We start from the raw sequence: 19125 nt of genomic DNA, 5'->3' as shown, positions 1-19125 counted from the left end.
CACAAAATAATCCCGCAGAAATAAAAATACGCGCGGACTATTTGCTACTACGGACTACTACGTATTACTCACGGCACTGGGTGAAAGGCACTCCACGCGTTGGTCGACTCCGCCCACCGTACGAGAGAGAATTAAAAAAAAAAGGCGGGAGCCGGACGTTAATTTGATTTAATTAGGGAAATCGGCCACACAGGGCAATAAATCGTGGTTTCTAAGAAAGCTCCGAACGTGTAGATCGAGTTCCCGCGGCAAAAAGACAAGTTCAAATTCCTCTTCACTGCACCTTTCGGAAGGCAAGCGATCCGCTAACAAGCATTTATACTCCGGCACATCAGCCGCTGGCTCGCAACAGGCACTTGTGGTAAAGGTCTCATTAAGCCAGTAGGACAATTTGTTCAACAGATGTGTTGAAGTTGTCACGGTTGGAGCAAACTAGATGAAGGGATGTCGAACAGGGAAAGCAAAACCCATAAGCAAAATGAACAAGGCAGGTCCCTTTGGAATTGAAAATAAAAGCCAGGATTGATGACGTTGACGGCGCCGGAAACACGAATCGATAAGCATCTGCAGCGCTCACCTCTCTAGAAGGTGAGCCGAAATGATGGATTGGCTTGGCTCGACTTCGGAGTTTCTTCGCGTCCATGAACAAGGCTTCGTCCATGAACAAGGCTCGAACAGTCGCGGCACTCTTACCAGGTAAACAGCACGCCATTTTGGTACCGCAAAGTCAGAGTGATTGTGAGTGCTTTCACTGAAGCGAAGTTCCGGAGTAGGAGAGCCCAAATGGAATATGCGTTTGCACCGCTATGTTGTCTCCTTGCAATGAACCGGACTTTTGGGGGGGGAATGACAGGCTTCTACTTTCGATTTTTATGCGAAGCATATTACTAGAGCTACACTACAGCCCGTCGAGCGCGGCGGTGGAGCTACCATTGACCTTTAGCGTGACCACGTGGCACCACGTGACAACATGACGTCACAGCAGAGGCGAGATGGGCTGCCGGCTCGCGCGGTCGGCCGCGGCGGTGGAGGCTCCACATCAGAGGCGCGGCGGCTGACCACGTGACAACATGACGTCACAGCAGAGGAGAGATGGGCTGCCGGCTCGCGCGGTCGGCCGCGGCGGTGGAGGCTCCACATCAGAGGTGCTGCAGCTGACCACTTGACGCTACAGCAGCGGTATAAAGCTGAGCTTGCCTCGCTCTCCGGGCACTTACGAGGCGGCCAGGTGTTGTATTAAAATGACCAAGTATTCAACCAAGGAAAGCCATGTATTACCAAGCCTCATCAATATGCTTCGCATCTGACTAGGCTTAACCTTAGCTAAGCCTCAGCCATTTTTTCTGAAGGACTAGACAAACAGGAATTTTGAATACGTTTTATTCACTAAAAGGCCGCTTGTGCTGTTACTATATATTTGCGCAGAACAAAATTTCGATGGACAGATAAGATCCGCCTTAAGGGCATGACACAATAGCGTTAATGGGTCCCTGCAGAGGCCCGGGGTTCTATTTGCATATCAGTCAATCAGTTGATAAGTCATTCAGTTGATCAATCACTCAGATTTATTCCACATCAGAGATGTGATGGCCGGGCACAAAAAATCTAGGTATAGGCTAGACGTGGGGTCCTTGTCCTCAACAGCACCTTAATTGAGTACAGAACCTAAAAGTACGCAACGCTACCCCACTATAGCGCATAATATGTCTATCAACATGTTTATACCAGAAAAATAATATGTTATTTAACAATAAATATTTACAAAGAATTAGTAAGGTACATAAAGATCAAGTGTTCAAATCAAGATAAAACATCATAACAATATTCAACTTTGTATCGCAATAGAATTTAGGATAGTGTGACAAAAACAAAAAAGGTGATAACGCATAAAATGAATTATGCGGGGAAATTGAAAGGGAAATCGGCGTGCTATACTAAATGCAGTTGATTGTTGTTATTGAGAATTAGCCGGAAATTATTGGACAGCGTTTGTCTACCATAGTTAGTTCGCGTTCGGGGTAAAAACCAGCTATGGCTGTTGCGCACATTGAAGGTAAGTACGTTCTTGTCATGTTAGTATTGACAGATTAGCGAGAACCGCGATGCCTTAGCAGGCATGGACAAGACACACAAGGCCTCCCTTTAATCAAGTCAAACAAACGTGCATCGATTGCCTAAAGGTTGCGTGCATTATTCGTGACTCAAAGGTCACAGTTTCGATTCCCAACAGTTACCCCAGTTTTCCTTCCAGCACAATCAATTCACATTCTTACATGAAGTAATGACGTTTGAGTCATGTTGCTACCTTGTAATCACAATTTATCTAATGTATTATTCGCATTTCAATTCGGCAGCTCCACGTGTGGCGTCACGACCTTGTCGGCTAATCCAGATTTTCCCTACACGCCGCAGCCAAATACTGCGTCGGGTTCCCCGCTGAACGGGAGGATTAAGACATCGCACTTAACCAAGCAAACTGCATTTATTTACTGACCGGCGGTTTTGTTTATTTTTCTTGACGATAGGCAATTTAACTCTTCCGAATCATAGTGCCGTAAACAGCACTGCGACGTAGCACTCTGAACGCAAGAAACTTTTAAACGGATGCAAAGTGTACATACAACTCTGGTGCCCATTTGTAAAGCAATCGCGTAGAAAACTACCCGGCCTTCGCAGTTGTCTGATCCTTGCTATTCTGACTGGTGAAAAGCAAACTATAGTAATTTTCAAACGACGGCAAACGAAGCATATTAAACGTGACGCTCGACCAAATTTTATAGGACATCCATTAATCAATTACCCTTTTAAGGCGAAAGCCTTTAATGCCTCATCGTTGTCGGCAGAAGGTTGTCAGCAGAGGTGTCATTTTTTTTTCTAGTCAGACCAAAGAACCATCTTTGTGCGCGATGGGATTCTAACCACCATCCTTCCGTTCCGCAGCCGAGCGTGCCAATGGCTACGCTACTTCCTGCCAACGCATATGTAGTTCTCCTTGTTTACGACGCTGGAGAGTGTTTGCAGAAAGGCGTCAAATAAGACGGATGCCTCCCAAACGCCCTCCAGTGTCTCCAGCATTTAAGATCCACAAACAAGTGTGTACTTAATTAACATTTTAACCACACATCAGTGACACAAGCAGCAACACCGCGCTAAAGGCTTTCGCCTCACCGCACTTTAGGTCGACAAAGTTCCCCCCTGAATTTTTTTGTTGTTGTTGTCATTTTCGCATGCTTCGATCTAAAGTATCGCTCCTGCCAGAGCGTTGCGTCTAACTTAATAAGAGTTTGGCGCAAACAACTTCATCGTATTGTTGGACAACACATGCACTATGTCATTAAATGTACCGGGCAATAAGTCGTGACGTCACAGTTCTCAAAGGCCATGAAATGGAGTGTGCACGCTTGCTTGCTTTTCAATATACCGCAACGTTGCTTTCAAACCTGAATAGCAACATGAAACAGAAAAGAAGACATACCACGGCGGAGAAAAAAACCTAGACAGCCTTCGATAATTTCCCATCACTTTGTTCATAATTAGCCACGTGGCGTTTCAAACGTTATAAACAGAGTAAAATGCCCAGGTCTTTATGTTTTCTTATCTGATCTATAATTAAGTTTCCTTAATAATGAAATCCGACAAATTGCACGATTAAAACGCATGCGAGGCAGGCATAACTGGTCCGGTGCATTATATCGCGCATTAACGGGAACCTCTGCGAGGAGCAACAAGAATTCCTTGAAATGAATTAGAGCGGACGCAATGTATCGTTGGGTCCTGCACCCAAGAGAACAAACCGGCTGAACAAAAGTCACGAGAAAGCAAAATTAGAAATTGCTTTGGACAGAAATGGAAGGTGACACCGCTGCCAAAATTGGTCGGAATGCTCAGAAATGTGAGCAGGACGTGCTCGACATGTTTTATTGAAGTATGGCAAATCAGAAAAACCAGCGCAGTTGTCCTCCCAGTTCATATGTCGCTGAACTCAGAGAAGAAATGCGTTCCCGAACAAGGTTCCATGGCACTGTTGTTGTTTTGTTTTTGGTAGTTCTTCTCGGACACTGCAATCTCAATTTTTAGTTACAGAGCAGCGGCACGTTATAACTTTCTGCGGACAAAAAACAAATGCGGAGAAAATAATGATATAATACTTTAGTTAAAAATCTGAATGTGTGGGTTCGTTTTTTATCGTCTTTAAATGCACATAGAAACGTCCACATCGCCAGAAATGAGAAAATGTCGCCATGCCTTTCATTAAAAACCGTGCTGCATCCAGCAGGGCAGCGGAGCCGCTTTCAATCTGCTTATCATGCACCGAATTCCGAATGCCGCCGTCAAGTGACAACGGCGCAGTAATGGCCGCAAGCAAATGCGCACTGGTTAATAATGACGCGCTATGCTAGGAGCGGCATGTGGGGGATCATACCGACGCGTGGCCATAGATATGGCCATATAAAAGATATGGCCATAGATATGGCCATAGATGGCCCATATGTGACGTCATATGTGACCTGATATATGAGGCATAATAGGCGTCTCCATATGAGACTGTATGGGGCTCAATAGCCCTGCTGAAAAAACATCTATGATGCAATAACCTCATAGATGCTTCATCACAGAATATCATACAATCTGAATGATATTGTATGATATTCTATGACATCTCTATGATGACTATGATTTTACAGAAATGTATGATATTTGTATGATAATTTTCTATGATTTGTATGATAAGTCTATGACATTTGTATGATAAACTGTATGAGTTTATTGCATCATACAACTTTTTTCAGCAGGGAGGGAACTGTATAGGACTACATATAAGACTCCAGTTCACTGGCTATTCCTGGTATGTTGCTCAGTTTCTTCCAAAAATAAAAATGTTTCTTAAACTACGTCGTTAATTCGTTTTATCACTGCCTGGTGTCAACCTGAGCTTCCGTAGCGCTGGGCCCAGCACGAAGAAGCGTCGGCGAACGAAAAGGGTGCGCGTATCGTGCTCCAAAAACTTGAACAAAACAGGCGAGCGAAAAGCGAGGCAAGCAGCCGTAAAGTGACGAGGTGAGTTCAGTCGCCTGTAACCCGCCGTCATTAAACGAGGCTCTCAGCTGTCGGACGCACCCGCAGTGTCGCGTCAGGTTGCTGGTAACATGTTTACTTAGCGTCGAGGAAGCTGCTAAAATAGCATCTTTACAGCACGAACACACCACCCCGACACAGGTAGAGAGCTCTTTGTTGTCTCTCTCGTTTGACCCCTTCAGAGTGTTTCTTTACCCCAACACCCCTTTTTCTTTACGGTCGAGCGTCATCAGGAAGTGATCCGACAAAGCGCGTACGAAGCCGAGCACACGGCTGTACTTCTCCGTCAGAACAGGCACGTACAAGCATGTTAACTGCTAGATCGAACATACGAACGCGTGACGGAGTTACCTCAGAACTCTGCACAGCGTCACACGATAGCGACATCTTTACTTTACCGTGCACGTGCAAGAAGCGCGGACCCATGGCGGCTTCCCGTCCACTGCCCTGCTTGCTCCAGCTCATTAGTTCGCTACCAACCACAAATATGGCGCATTCATGTTAGTTATAGCAGTTCTAGTTCTTTACCTCTTATGTAATGCCCCTACGGCGGACTTTTAAGGTAATAAACTGAACTGAACTAAACTGAACGACCGTGTAAAGTCTTTGTCAAAAGTTACAGCTCAGGGGGTTCACTTCTAAGCTTTATATTGCGACTCCAGGAGCATTCATGGAAGTCCTACCTGTTGCAGGAGGCAGTGCCAGAAATATTCTCATGTCTGGGAAATTTGGAGCGCTAGGGATCCATTAAAGGGACACTGAGGAGAGCACTATTAATATTTTTTTATAGTAAAATCCGATAGTTCGGCATGTGATGGCTTTGTTGCCACTTGGCCGGCAGCGAAAGATGCATTTATTTCTAAGAAATTTGGATTCGAAGTTGAAAAAGTTTTTCCCGCCGCTCTGATTCAAACTTGGGATTCTCCTATGACGACACAGGACTAAGAGACGTGAAACATGACGTGCGCATGACGTAGCGCAGACTCCGTGATTTCTGGCGGCCAGCAGTGCGGCCTAGCAGCAGCCGAAAAGAAAGCTACCGCCGGCCGCACGTTGAAGGCATCTATCGGCTATTGCGGCCGTCGCTACAGTCGCTTCGATTACGTTTGCACTGGCGTTTTGCCAGCGTTACGATGGATCTCGTTCTCGAAGTCGTCAACGAAGTTCTCGCAAATAGACACCTTTAGCATACCGTGTACCTTGTTACCGCTAGCGGAATACCGGGAGCCCGCCTACCGCCGGAAAACAGGCGCTGATTTGTCCCGATGCTTCAGGAGCGCGCGTAGCTGCCGGGCACGTGGCGCCATCTGGCGACGTCAAGGAGATTTGCGCATGCATTGGCTGCGCCTCAGTGATTCATGACTTCTCGGTTCCTGGTGTTGCTAGAACCATTCGTTCTAGCAACACTGTTTTGTCCTATGATCTCATCACGCTTGTACTTGCGAGTTTGGCCTGTGGCGGCGATACCTGTATTTTGGTTCTTGCTCTTTTCTACGTTACAAGAGCTTTGTTGTCAGTATGAGTGGCGTTTTTGTAATCAGGAGCTGGTATTCTGTCGATACAAGCCAACTTCAATTTCTCCTCAGTGTCCCAAGAACGACACAGTGTGGCTCTAAAGAAAATCCCCTGGGCTCAAAACTTTTGACAAAGGCTGTACATATAAGAACGACACGTTGCCAACAACAGAAGTCTAGCTTGAAGAAAACAGCTCTAACTTTAAGACAACACAGGAAAGTTTAGTTTCAAGTGCGAGCGATAAACTGACCACTAGCGCCACCTACCATGCACAGAAGCCCCTGAAGCCAAGTCTAATGCAATTCAGTTTCGTGCAGTCGTGCAGTGTGTGTACGTTTTTTCGTTGAGCGCAAGCCGTTTTGGTCTGAAATGGGGCGCCGGGCCTCGTTAACAAAGTTATTTTGATCATTACGTGAGCCTTAATCAATGTTGAACTCCCCACCCATCCTCCACCTAGTCTTTCCTCAGCCTTAAACCTTGCGACTACCAACTCAGTGAAAGGCTAGAATTTAAACTTAAAGGCCACTGAGAACTCATCGATCGAAGCGGCGAAGCGGGAGAGATTTGACGATGGAATTTCATCAGCATCGAAAGAGACATTTATTATTCGAAACGCCATCGTTAGGGTGGATCCCGAGTTGTGCAACTTCGTCAGCTTCTGTTTGCCCTGCGCACCCGCGAAAGCTGCTCAACTGTGAGACGCTTAGGAAAGCCGGCGAAGTTAGAATTTCATCTCGGGATCAAAGGCACCGCCGGACTCCATCATCAGAGCGAAATACGCAATCGTGAATTGCTTGGCTTCTGAGAAAATTTCTATCCGCTAGCACAGCGCTAGAGAAAGAGAAAGGGAGGGGAAGGTATTTACAGCGCTAGAGAAAGAGAGAGGGGAGAAGGGGGGGGGGGGGGTGGTTCGGTAGAAAATTAACGCGGCATAAAGGGTACGTCTCCAGGACAGCTACTCTGCACGCTGGAGGGACGACAGCGAATTAAAGGAACAGAGTATGAAAGTGACTGAGATGGGAATGCTTTGAGGGATGTGAGGAGTATTTAGGAAAGAATGAAAGTATAAAACAGGGCATAGTAATGTGGAAAACACAGGAGTGAAGTTACAGGAGATAAGGTCCTGGCTTCGTTGGTTTGGTTAAGTGACAGGGAGGAATCGAAGATTGGTTTATTGGTTTATTGGGGTTTAACGTCCCAAAGCAACTTAGGCTATGAGGGACGTCGTAGTGGAGGGCTCCGGAAATTTCGACCGCCTGGGGTTCTTTAACGTGCACTGACATCGCACAGCACACGGGCCTCTAGAATTTCGCCTTCATCGAAATTCAGCCGCCGCGGCCGGGATCGAACCCGCGTCTTTCGGGTCAGCAGCCGAGTGCCGTAGCCACAGAGCCACCGCGGCGTGGTTGGAAGCGAAGAGTATGTTGGGAGGAATGTATTAGAGTTGGACATCGAAGGGACGAGAGAGAGAGAGAGAGGGAAAGGCAGGGATGTTAAAAAGGGACGAGGGTACTTGGACGACCGAATAGGAGGTGAAAGAACCGGTTTAATAAGCAGTCAGTTTGGGCAGCTCAAGACAAGAAGTAATGCAACTTGTAATAAAAACAAAAACAGCGCAAGGACACAGGACGAGAACGGAGAGTAGACACACACGCCGCAAACAATATTCTTGAATCAGCGCCGTGTGTGTCTACTCTCCGTTCTCGTCCTGTGTCCTTGCGCTGTTTTTATTACAAGATGCTTAACCAACTCGCCCAAACTGCCATTTTACTAAAGTAATGCAAGTCGCCCTTCAGAAAGGTGGCCTCTCGTAGGGAAGCGGAATAAACTGAACGCGAATGAAGACTGAAACAGTGATGAAGACAAATAAGCTAAGTGATAATAATTATGACAATGACCATGAAGAAATAAAAGCCCTGGGTCTTTTTGTCCTCTTTCACGGCGAAGAAGCGTAACACAAACTTGTGTCGCATCGTTGCCCCAATGGGTGCATATAATCCCGTGCGCATCCGCACCCCTGGTAGCCCATTGTCCAGCATGCCGACTTCTAGACCTACATGTCATTTTGGTTTACACCCGTTCGGAAAATGACCTCTTTAGGTAAAAGGTGAAGGCGAAATTTTTCGGACTACAACATACCCCGACGTAGGCACCATTTCCGCTGGACTAAACACATTACGCAGCAAACACTTTATTGGCAGCCTTGCGGGTGAAATGGCAATATTCTTGAATAGCCTGCACTTTGTAACGTGTGGACAATTCTCTGAAGCTACAGCTCGTGCCGTATGCGGATGCCAGTTCTTGACACGATCTGAATTTTGTATAAGGTATCACACCGCACCTGCCTTCAGTGAGGCATTCGCAGGTCCTGTAACCATTTCTCTTCGTGTATTTTTTACTCGTGAAACAACCGCTATTACTCCCAATACGATTCTTACCCTGATGCAGAAGTCTACACTCATAGACCCTATTTCGCGCTGATCTCGGGAACATTGATAACTGACGCGCAGAGTGCGTTAACTGCTGTTGCTGGTCCCGTCAATTGGGGTTTCTACACGGTGGCAGTTATCCATCAGTAAACACAGCAGGACGGACTCTCGTATCAAGCACCCAATGCAACAAAAGCTGAGGAAGTCGCTACTGCGTTGACCGCCTCTAATTCCAACTCAAAAGTCATTATCACAGACTCACGATGGGCCTGCGATTGCTACCTATCTGGAAAAAATCCCCCCCCCCCCCCCCCCCTAGCCTATTATTGAGCACCTGCATCTGGGGCACAGATCCCTTACCGCAACAAACCGTGTTGACGCCTGACCATCAGGGCAGAGGAGGCGCTGATCAGGGACTAGGAAGGAATGAGGCTGCTGACGCGGCTGCCCGAGCACTCATTTCTAGGGTACCTCGTCCTAGCCCCGCTGTTTCAGAGCAGCTGCAGCATTTGATGCGCTTTAGAGAATATATTATAGAGTATTATAGAGACCAGCACTGCCGCTACCCACCCACTGCGAAGGGGCTGGGGAAGGCGGACGAGCGAATCCTGAGCCGTTTACAGATTAACGCTTCATTATGCCCGGCAACCTTGAGACACTTTGACCCTATGGTCACTGCGCTGTGCCGGCACTGTGGGGAGACGCCCGACATCTACCGCACGATCTGGGCCTGCCAGGTAAATTCAGCCCTTGCCCCCGACCCTCGGAACTTCTCTGCTGATCCGACCTTGAGGCCCAAAAAGCCTTCGTCGGCAGAGCTCGGATGACGGTTTCTTCTATTGACGTCCCGCGATAGGGATGTCACTTTGTTGAAGTAAGACATGATGTTGGGCTAGTGGGTTCATAGTGATTGGCAAAATACTGTTGAGCCTTCGGGCTCCCACGCTGTCTTTTGCTGCAATAAAAGGTTTTCACCACCACCTTCGCATTTCAAGACAAATCGGCGGGCAGTGGGCGCAAAAGTGTTTACAGTCACAGAGGACATTTAAGGCTATGTGGTGTGCGCTCACCCGAGACCCAATCCGAGATAAAACGTGGCTGCCCAGCCCGGCCTATTGGGATGCGACTTTGCACAATGAATGAATGAATGAATGAATGAATGAATGAATGAATGAATGAATGAATGAATGAATGAATGAATGAATGAATGAATGAATGAATGAATGAATGAATGAATGTTGCAGATAAATGGGTGACTTATTCTCGAGGACATTGCCACTGCTATTCCGTCCTTGTTGTTCTCCTTTTTGAGCGACAGCTCTATTCAATGCAGAAACTGTAGTTTCAGTCGGTATGTAGATATGACATTGAATTGACCTTCGGAATTAACGATTTCATAGCAACCGCCTTAAGTTAGGTGCCGAAGCATACATTGACTATGGCCAATGCGATGATGTCCCCAAATTCGGCCGTGATCATTACAAACATTGGCCCACCCCACCCCCAAATTTGGCCTACCCCATACCCGAAATTTGATCATCTTGGATTTGGACAAAAATCGATATTTAACCTAATTTGAATATTTCCACTACGACAGTGACCTCCAAACTTGGCGCAACCTCACCCCCAAAATTTTTGACCTTTTCAGATTGCGACCAAAATCGATATCCAGGCTAATTTCACCATCATCATCATGACTGGCTATGCCTAGTGCAGAATAATTGCCCCCCCCCCCCCAAATCTCTCCAATTAACCCGGTCCAGTGCCAGCTTCGGCCACTCTATCCCCGCAAACTTCTTAATCTCATCACCCACCTAACCTTCTGCCGTCCCCTGCTACGTTTTCCTTCTCTTGGAATGCACTCCGTTACCCTTAAGGACCAGCGGTTATCTTGCCTTCGCATTACATGCCCTGCCCAAGCCCATTTCTTCCTCTTGATTTCGAATAGGATGTCGTTGACCCATGTTTTATCCCTGGTTCACTCTGCCCTTCTCCTGTCTTTTAACGTTACACCTATCAATATTTCCTTCCAAGCTGCGCTGTCCTTAACGTAACTTGAACCCGCTTCGTTAGACTCCAAGTTTCTGCCCCATAGGAGAGTACCAGTAAGATACAGCTGTTATAACACTTCTTTCTTGAGGGATATTCGCAAACTGCCATTCATGACCTCAGAGAACCTGCCAAATGCGCTCCACCCCATTCTTCTATATTAACAAACCAATTAAACTCTAATTTGAACGCGCCCAATACAAAGATGTCCTACAAATTTGACCTGGGCCATTCCCAAAATTTGGCCCACCTTACCCGCGAAATTTTACCTCGGATTTGAGCCAAACTCGATGTTCAGCCTAATTGAATGTGCTGGACAAGCGTTTGTCCTGCGTGCTTCTTCTTCTTCTTGTCCCTGTCTTTTTATTGCGCTTTTCTAAGTTCAACATGTATTACCAACCCGCCCAACTTTCTCCATTGCTTGAATGTGCTCGATACGATGGTGACCTCCAATTTTCACCCGAGCCGCTCCCCTGATGCATGTGCTATATGTCAATAGTTGTACGTTAGGAGGACAATTCCTAAGGTTTTGACTCAGAAAACATAGTCCTCTAAACGCGGACGAACATACGTTATCTGTGTGCGAATTCCAGGAAATATTGCCAGTTATTGTCACACCTAGATATCTGTACCCATTAACCTGCTAATCCCAGCACACATAGCAGCCGCAAGCACCAAGTTAAGCGAAGCGATAAGAAACACCAAAATCACAGTAGAAGCAACAATAGCTATCGCTCGACCATTCGGTGTAGCAGAGTGAAACCGCTGTCATTTTTTATTTAATTTTTAGTGGAGGCCTTCCGTCTTTTTCTTTCTTCTTTTTCTTCTTAGAGAAGGCTGTTCCCTTCTCTCACTCCGCATAATATTTTTCACTCGAGCAAGGTCAGCGCAGCCTAATTAGACGAAGAAATCGACAAAACCGACCTAAGGGAAGCACGAGAAACTGAGCCCCTTAATAGCGAAAATCAATTTAGTTCATAAATCTCCTAAGAAAAGACGCACCCACGTCTCACATAGTTCGTAGGGCGTTTCTTTAGCATCTCGCGCGTAGTCATTAACCGCAGAGGCGCGTAAAAGAGGCCTAATTACATCGTTACTCACACCCAGTAAGAGGCAATTAATTTTCCGCTCCCTTAACGATCACAACTAATTAAAGTGTCTCCTGCCTTCGGGGCTAGCTGTTGGTCGCTAAAGAAAAACAAGGAAATGCGCTCTACAAGTGCATAAAATGTCAATCGAGGGCGCACATTTCCCGCAATGGCTTCCCTTGCATCGCTAAGGTTGAATTTTTCTTTGCTTAAAAGATTATCTCGTCACGCGGGCCCTGCATTGTCCTAAATTTCGTTACTCCGTTTTTAAATTTTATTTGCCTGGCTAATGAACTATGGCACATGAAACACGCTGCAAGGAAGAACGTAAGATTAATTTCGACCATCCGTTTTCTTGATTAATCCCCACATCAAGCTTAGTACGTGTGCGCGCGCGCGCGCGCGTGTGTGTGTGTGTGTGTGTGTGTGTGTGTGTGTGTGTGTGTGTGTGTGTGTGTGTGTGTGTGTGTGTGTGTGTGTGTGTGTGTGTGTGTGTGTGTGTGTGTGTGTGTGTGTGTGTGTGTGTGTGTGTGTGTGTGTGTGTGTGTGTGTGTGTGTGTGTGTGTGTGTGTGTGTGTGTGTGTGTGTGTGTGTGTGTGTGTGTGTGTGTGTGTGTGTGTGTGTGTGTGTGTGTGTGTGTGTGTGTGTGTGTGTGTGTGTGTGTGTGTGTGTGTGTGTGTGTGTGTGTGTGTGTGTGTGTGTGTGTGTGTGTGTGTGTGTGTGTGTGTGTGTGTGTGTGTGTGTGTGTGTGTGTGTGTGTGTGTGTGTGTGTGTGTGTGTGTGTGTGTGTGTGTGTGTGTGTGTGTGTGTGTGTGTGTGTGTGTGTGTGTGTGTGTGTGTGTGTGTGTGTGTGTGTGTGTGTGTGTGTGTGTGTGTGTGTGTGTGTGTGTGTGTGTGTGTGTGTGTGTGTGTGTGTGTGTGTGTGTGTGTGTGTGTGTGTGTGTGTGTGTGTGTGTGTGTGTGTGTGTGTGTGTGTGTGTGTGTGTGTGTGTGTGTGTGTGTGTGTGTGTGTGTGTGTGTGTGTGTGTGTGTGTGTGTGTGTGTGTGTGTGTGTGTGTGTGTGTGTGTGTGTGTGTGTGTGTGTGTGTGTGTGTGTGTGTGTGTGTGTGTGTGTGTGTGTGTGTGTGTGTGTGTGTGTGTGTGTGTGTGTGTGTGTGTGTGTGTGTGTGTGTGTGTGTGTGTGTGTGTGTGTGTGTGTGTGTGTGTGTGTGTGTGTGTGTGTGTGTGTGTGTGTGTGTGTGTGTGTGTGTGTGTGTGTGTGGGGGGGGGGGTGCAAACAAAGGAGGCGTGTAGAGTCAATATGAGCAATTGCCGGCAGAATCAACAAGGTTAATTCCACCTTTAGCATACAAGAACTCAACTCAACTCAACTCAATGTAAAAATTAAATCTAGTGATTGTAGTGAATCTAGTGACTCCAGTGACTACGGCGGTGTGAACCCACCCGCCTACGCATTGAGTCATGCTTCAGACTGCGCAGTACAGGCACAACCCCACCCCTGTCCTATTCGAATGAGACAGCTACTGAGCCTCACCTTCCCTCCTAACCATAACCATAACGTCCACGTACGCTCAATTTCATCGCTCAAATAGCCCAATCATTGAACTTACTCAGAGTGCCTAAGTGCGCGAGTTTCAATTCCTGTTTGGAGACGCGAACTAATTGATGTGATGATTTATTGCACACATTTATTTACTTCGAGAGGTACGCAGTTCCCACATGTCAGCGTTGGCCCAGCTTCCGAACAAAGTAGAAGCGTTTTTGACAAGAATAATCAGCTGTAAAGAAAGAAGAACGTGTAAAATTTGCGACACAGAAAAAGTCGCACAACCTTCCTGGTTATTGTGGGAACCAAGCATGCGTCACGAAGCCAGCAAGCCACAAGTCAAGCGCCCAGAAAGGAGCAAATGAAGAAACTTTACACTTAAAAAACAACAGAAAAAAACAAGAGCTGCCAAATACAACATGCGAAACACGCATACATCAAATAGTACATGTGTTTATGATGTGAGAGTTCTTTTCCCCTCTAAGAAAGATGAATGGCTGTTCTGTCCCAAACCAAGCCAAACCATTTTAGAACGTACGACGAAGTTGTACCGAGACGGCTGGGCCGAAACTTGTCACATGGATTCGTATGCAGCCAAGCGAACGAGGGATACACCCATTTTGTTTGACCGTCGCTTAGTCTAACACCTGCTCCAATCGCAGCCTCTGCTTAATCACCTGCTCAATCACCCACACTCCCTTCTCCTCACCACAAAGCCGCCGCTGAAACTACATGTCTCTGAAAACAGTTCTATGACTTCTCTACATTGTGGAATACGCACCGCCCTGACTCAATAGTCAGACGAGTTAATTCGACGTTAGTCCATAATGAATTCGAATAGCAGTAAATTCATTTAAACAGCGCTATCTCCTTCACTTTTCTATTTTTTCTCCACGTTCCTTCTCTTCTCTTTGTCTGCGTTGCTTCTGCCTTCTTTCTCTCTGGATCAGGCACAGCTGGCATTTTAATCACTTCTAAGAGATGCGAGTCTTCTGTCTGCATACCTACGAATGCGAACAAAAGTAGTACAGCCTGGAAGCGATTATCGTCCCTTTTCTGTTTGCTTGAGTTGAAGCTGTTGCAAGCTACAGGTGGGATCAGCCTTGAGGATTCTGCCGGCAACTGCTCCGCCGTAGGGACACTTAAATGTTACATAAGGTCCACAAATTAGGCACATACCTGACAGCTGGCTAATCTACATCGCTAAACTCACAATCACCCATAATAGCGAACAGTCAACTCCTGCTGTCGCCATCTGGAGTCGAGATCCGAGTCCAGGAGGAACTTTAAAAGAGGGAACTGTGAGAGGCTCCTGTCTTCTTGAGGGAAGAGACCAACACACACCTTTTCCGCGTTGCACGCTGGACAGAATATAAGATAGTGATCTACATCCCCGCACACAACGCAGTGTGGAAATAAGCAGATACGAAGCCAGGCCCGTCTTATGCATCCACGCGGGGGTACGAGCAGAGCCCGTGCAAATGCGGTGGATTAAAGTGGATCTTTTTAGTCCGTTGGTCCCACATGCCTTGTTGGGTAAACTCCACAGGCAGGGGCGTAGCCAGGGGGGCTTATGGGGCTTCAGAACCCCCCCTCCCCCCCCCCCCCGAAATTTTTTCGAACAGTCACGCACCGCTGACGAAAATAACCACCGGCGCCGGAAGTCATTCTGGATTTTGTCCCCTACAATGTCTTTTTCAGACTAAAACAGACATTTTGGCGAAAAAATTGCTAACTCGGGTTGGATTTCGTGGCAACGCCCATGTACCTGGAGTCACGTAACGCAAGTATCAGTTAGCAGCGTGATCAAAATTTCCATGGGAATACGAAAATTTTGAGGACATCAATAACCAATCTTGATTGACCTTACTTATTGAAAGCCCTGACCACGCGGCGTTTCCCTGCATACACACCCGGATGTTGGTTACTTCAATTTGCGGCATCATTCGTGGTTTTCGTTTGTCCTTCTTCGTTTTTAGCTAATTGCTTTTACTTTTTTTTTGAACCAAAGGAATATCCTTCTGTAATTATGGGTGCAGAATAACTGTCGCTGCGCAGGCAGTTAAAAAAATACGTACTTTCGTATTTATTTCTGCATAATTCATCTATTATTCTGACCATATGGTGCAGTCGTGACCACAGCATGGCCGAAGTACATATCGCGGCTTCAGCTATCATAGTTTTGTTCTTTCCTGGACCGTCTGTCTTTCCGTATGTAAAGTGTACTATCTGTAATTGTGAAAGATGTTCATTTGCATTGTTTCACGCATTATATAGAGTGACTTTAGCTTAGATACGTAGATTTAATGGAGACATACATGTATTTAAATATCTTGCTGCGAGGTTTTGTGTACACGTACAGTGACTTTGTTTCGATTGGCACTTTTTTGTCCTTTATCAAGTTGTATCTTTGCATTTCTAATACTCCATTTTATGCATATTTTAACCATGCATATTTTGCAGAATTCCTCATTTATACATGTGCTCATTGTTGCGACTAAATTTCGGTGGAATTACACGCAATAAATGACCGGTGACAGCTGCTGCTGCGCAGTACAATAAAACGAAGAACAGCTTCGTTGAGATTTTGTCCTGCCTCTTGCATATGTACAATAATGTAAAGGTTCTTGAACGACCAAGATTTATTAAAATATTTGTCCTCTATATTTTCTAATTTCATGGCCTTTACGTTTTTCATATTAGCGGCATGCATTGCTTTGCTGGTTTCGGACTGATATAGTTCGAGACTTCGTGTGATATTTTCTTTACTTATTAAATACGCAAAAGCATGGAAGCCGTGGTATCAGTTATGTCTGCCCCGGCTTTTAAGAGATACGAATGCATTCTTTTATTTAAAAAAATACATATTTCACTTGTCTAGACAGTGCGTAGCGTTATCTAATACACAATGGCATTGTCAATACGGCAATGCAGTTATTATTCTTGCGTTTGATCCCTCACAAATTCTATGAGAAGTATTGTGAGGGGAAGAGGCCAGTAGGGCCCCACCCAATCACCTCTCTGTAACCATTTAATGGTTGATAAATGTTCTTCACCACCGTCACCACCAGTAGGACAACGTAATTCCTCGAACAGAGAATCATAGGTCCTCAACGCTGAAACCCTAGTTGAACAGCATTACGGCTTAAATAGATCAACATCGGTCCTCGATATGACATTATCAGGGCAGCATTAGTCCCCAAACAGAGCATCATTATTGGCTCGCCAGTTGCAAAGCGCAAATCTGTCGAAGAAGCAGCAAAAGTCTGCAGCCATCAAAGGTGAACGTCATTACTCTGTTACTACCCACAAGGAACACGTCAGCTCGGGAAGGAAAAAAAAAGGCATAAAAAAAGAGTGCAGAATTTTAGTCTGGAATACAAAACACTGATCACTCTGTTTTAAACGCTTTCTTCTAAAAATCACGCGCTAATTTCTTCGCGCTGCGTAGAAAAGCAGTTGTGACGTTTTCTTTCAAAGAACGGTTTACCCTGGTGGTCCGAACCACAAGAAACTATTTTGCAAAAAAAAAAAAACAAGTAAATGACAGGAAGCAAGGTCAGTTTCGACGACCGCGTGCGTAGTACTCACCAATGAGCAAATCGCATGCACAGGCCACAAAGAAAACAAATACGGGCAAGTAAAAGTATCTGGACAGAACGGCGTCCCGAGCAAATCCTCCGCATTCAGAACTTTGTCAAAAGAGAAAGCAGCTGGACTTCCTCCAGCAAGAAACAAAGAAAAAACGGGTGCCGCCAATGCGGCATGACGCAAAGACCCCAGCAGACTAAAGCATCGAGGGACTTTACGGCAGACTTCACACTAGCGCCGCTGCATGCCCGCCTCAGCCATCGAAGCTGAGCTCGTACCACGTGACCGGAGAGTACCCGTGAATCCGGGCTCGAAAGTCGGTTCGCCAAGGACACCAGACCTTGCAGAACTAAACTCACCCGTTTTGTCTGTATCTTCTGTTGTTTTGTTTTGTTTTTTTTCCGGAAACATCATGCTCGTTAATTTGAGAAAAAAAAAATGTGACGGGTTAACCTAAATTCACAGCACGCATACTCACTTATTCTTTTTTTTGTGGGTGAATTCAAACAAAAGAATACACAAAATATCCGTCTTGGAAGAAACGACGGAGGAGCGGATCCCAAAACTGCCGCACGCAAATCACGAAGACGCACAAACACACACGCACGGAAGAATGTGAGACCCAGATATGGGATAGTGGTCTGCACAGCGCGATCATGGCACGACAAATAAATCCAGGCCAGGGCGACGATTCCGGCGACGAGAGAGAGAATGAGCACCAGTAAGCCAAGCAGCATATCTAGAGCAACAAGATCTGGCTCCGCACTGACCGGTGCTGTGCGACAGCGCTGCTCCGCGGTTCGACGACGACGACGACGAAGCTCGTCCGGCGGCGGGGGCTGCTAGCTGCGGCAGCGGGGAAGCGGAGACGGCGCCAGAGCACAGCCCCCTTTAACTCCGTGCCGGCCGGTGCGAAGAGCGGAGGCAGCCAGAGCAGTAGCAGCAACAGCAGCAGACGGAGAGCGCGCGCGCTGCAGCCCTTGCGGCCGCCGCGGCTTCACTGTTTGCCTGCTGCAGCGGCGAGGCTGGCGAGGCGACCAAGCGGCGCGCCGGCGCTGGGCGAGCTACGCTATACCCCCCTTGGTGCGCTCCGCAGTGCCGGCGGACGCGCAACAGGCGAGCTGAGCCGCCTCTTCTTTCCTCGCCTCCTCCTTCTTGCGCCCCCCCCCCCCCCCTCCTTTCCCCCCCGGGCGGTCGCCGGAGGAGCCAGAGCGCCGCGACCTCCGGTCGGATGGCTGCGCAGCTCCGTGTCGCGTTGTTGGACTCGAGCGCCAGCCGGCGTTGAGAGCTAAGCGACGCAGACGACAACGACGAAGGCTGGAGGGATGCGTGAAAGAGAAGTGGGTTTCTCTCATCCGGCTGGAAAGCGGATGAGCGCAGAAAGGACGCGAAAGAAAACCGCTAACGTTGCTGTGGCGCTGCCGTCGTGTGCGATGTGAAATTAGATACGTGGGCAATGTCAAAGTGTTGTCGAAAAAAATGTGTTTTAAGTGCGCACTCTTTTCTTCACTTACTGGTAGACTTTTTCTCTCTGTGCTTTGCCCGGCTTTCCAAGCACAAGACAACCTTTGCAGCTATTTGCATCGGCAACTCCACTGATATTGCTGTTGGCCTTATTTCTGTCGTGGTCCTTCTACTGTTTCCCATCCTTGTTCTAATTGCATCTCTTCGTAAACTCAGCTGTAAACCTTTCTTCATGCCGTCTTTATTCTAGGTTTTGCTTCGAATATCCTTTGGTAGAACATTATACAGGCCGTCTGAAAAGTTCCGAGCCCAACGAATAAAGAAACAAGGTAGGACTACGATTTCTTGCGTCTCTTTCGTCATAGTC

At 46.9% G+C, this 19125-nt stretch overlaps 1 protein-coding gene across 1 annotated transcript in view; it reads right to left on the bottom strand.

The window, feature by feature from the left end:
• Positions 1 to 18419, bottom strand: part of LOC149348158 (glutamate receptor ionotropic, NMDA 2B-like) — a 210749-nt gene extending 192330 nt beyond the window's left edge. Inside the window, exon 1 of the mRNA XM_089587966.1 lies at positions 18065 to 18419. The gene's annotated coding sequence lies outside the window, so the exon portion shown is untranslated. The remainder of the gene's footprint in view (positions 1 to 18064) is intronic.
• Between the last annotated feature and the right edge of the window lie 706 nt (positions 18420 to 19125).

Source organism: Amblyomma mixtum, chromosome 4 (assembly GCF_055824585.1).
Source record: "Amblyomma mixtum isolate Tamu chromosome 4, ASM5582458v1, whole genome shotgun sequence".
Classification (NCBI taxonomy): Eukaryota; Metazoa; Arthropoda; class Arachnida; order Ixodida; family Ixodidae; genus Amblyomma; species Amblyomma mixtum.
Note: the sequence above shows the minus strand (reverse complement) of the source record. Positions and strands in the feature narration are given on the sequence as shown.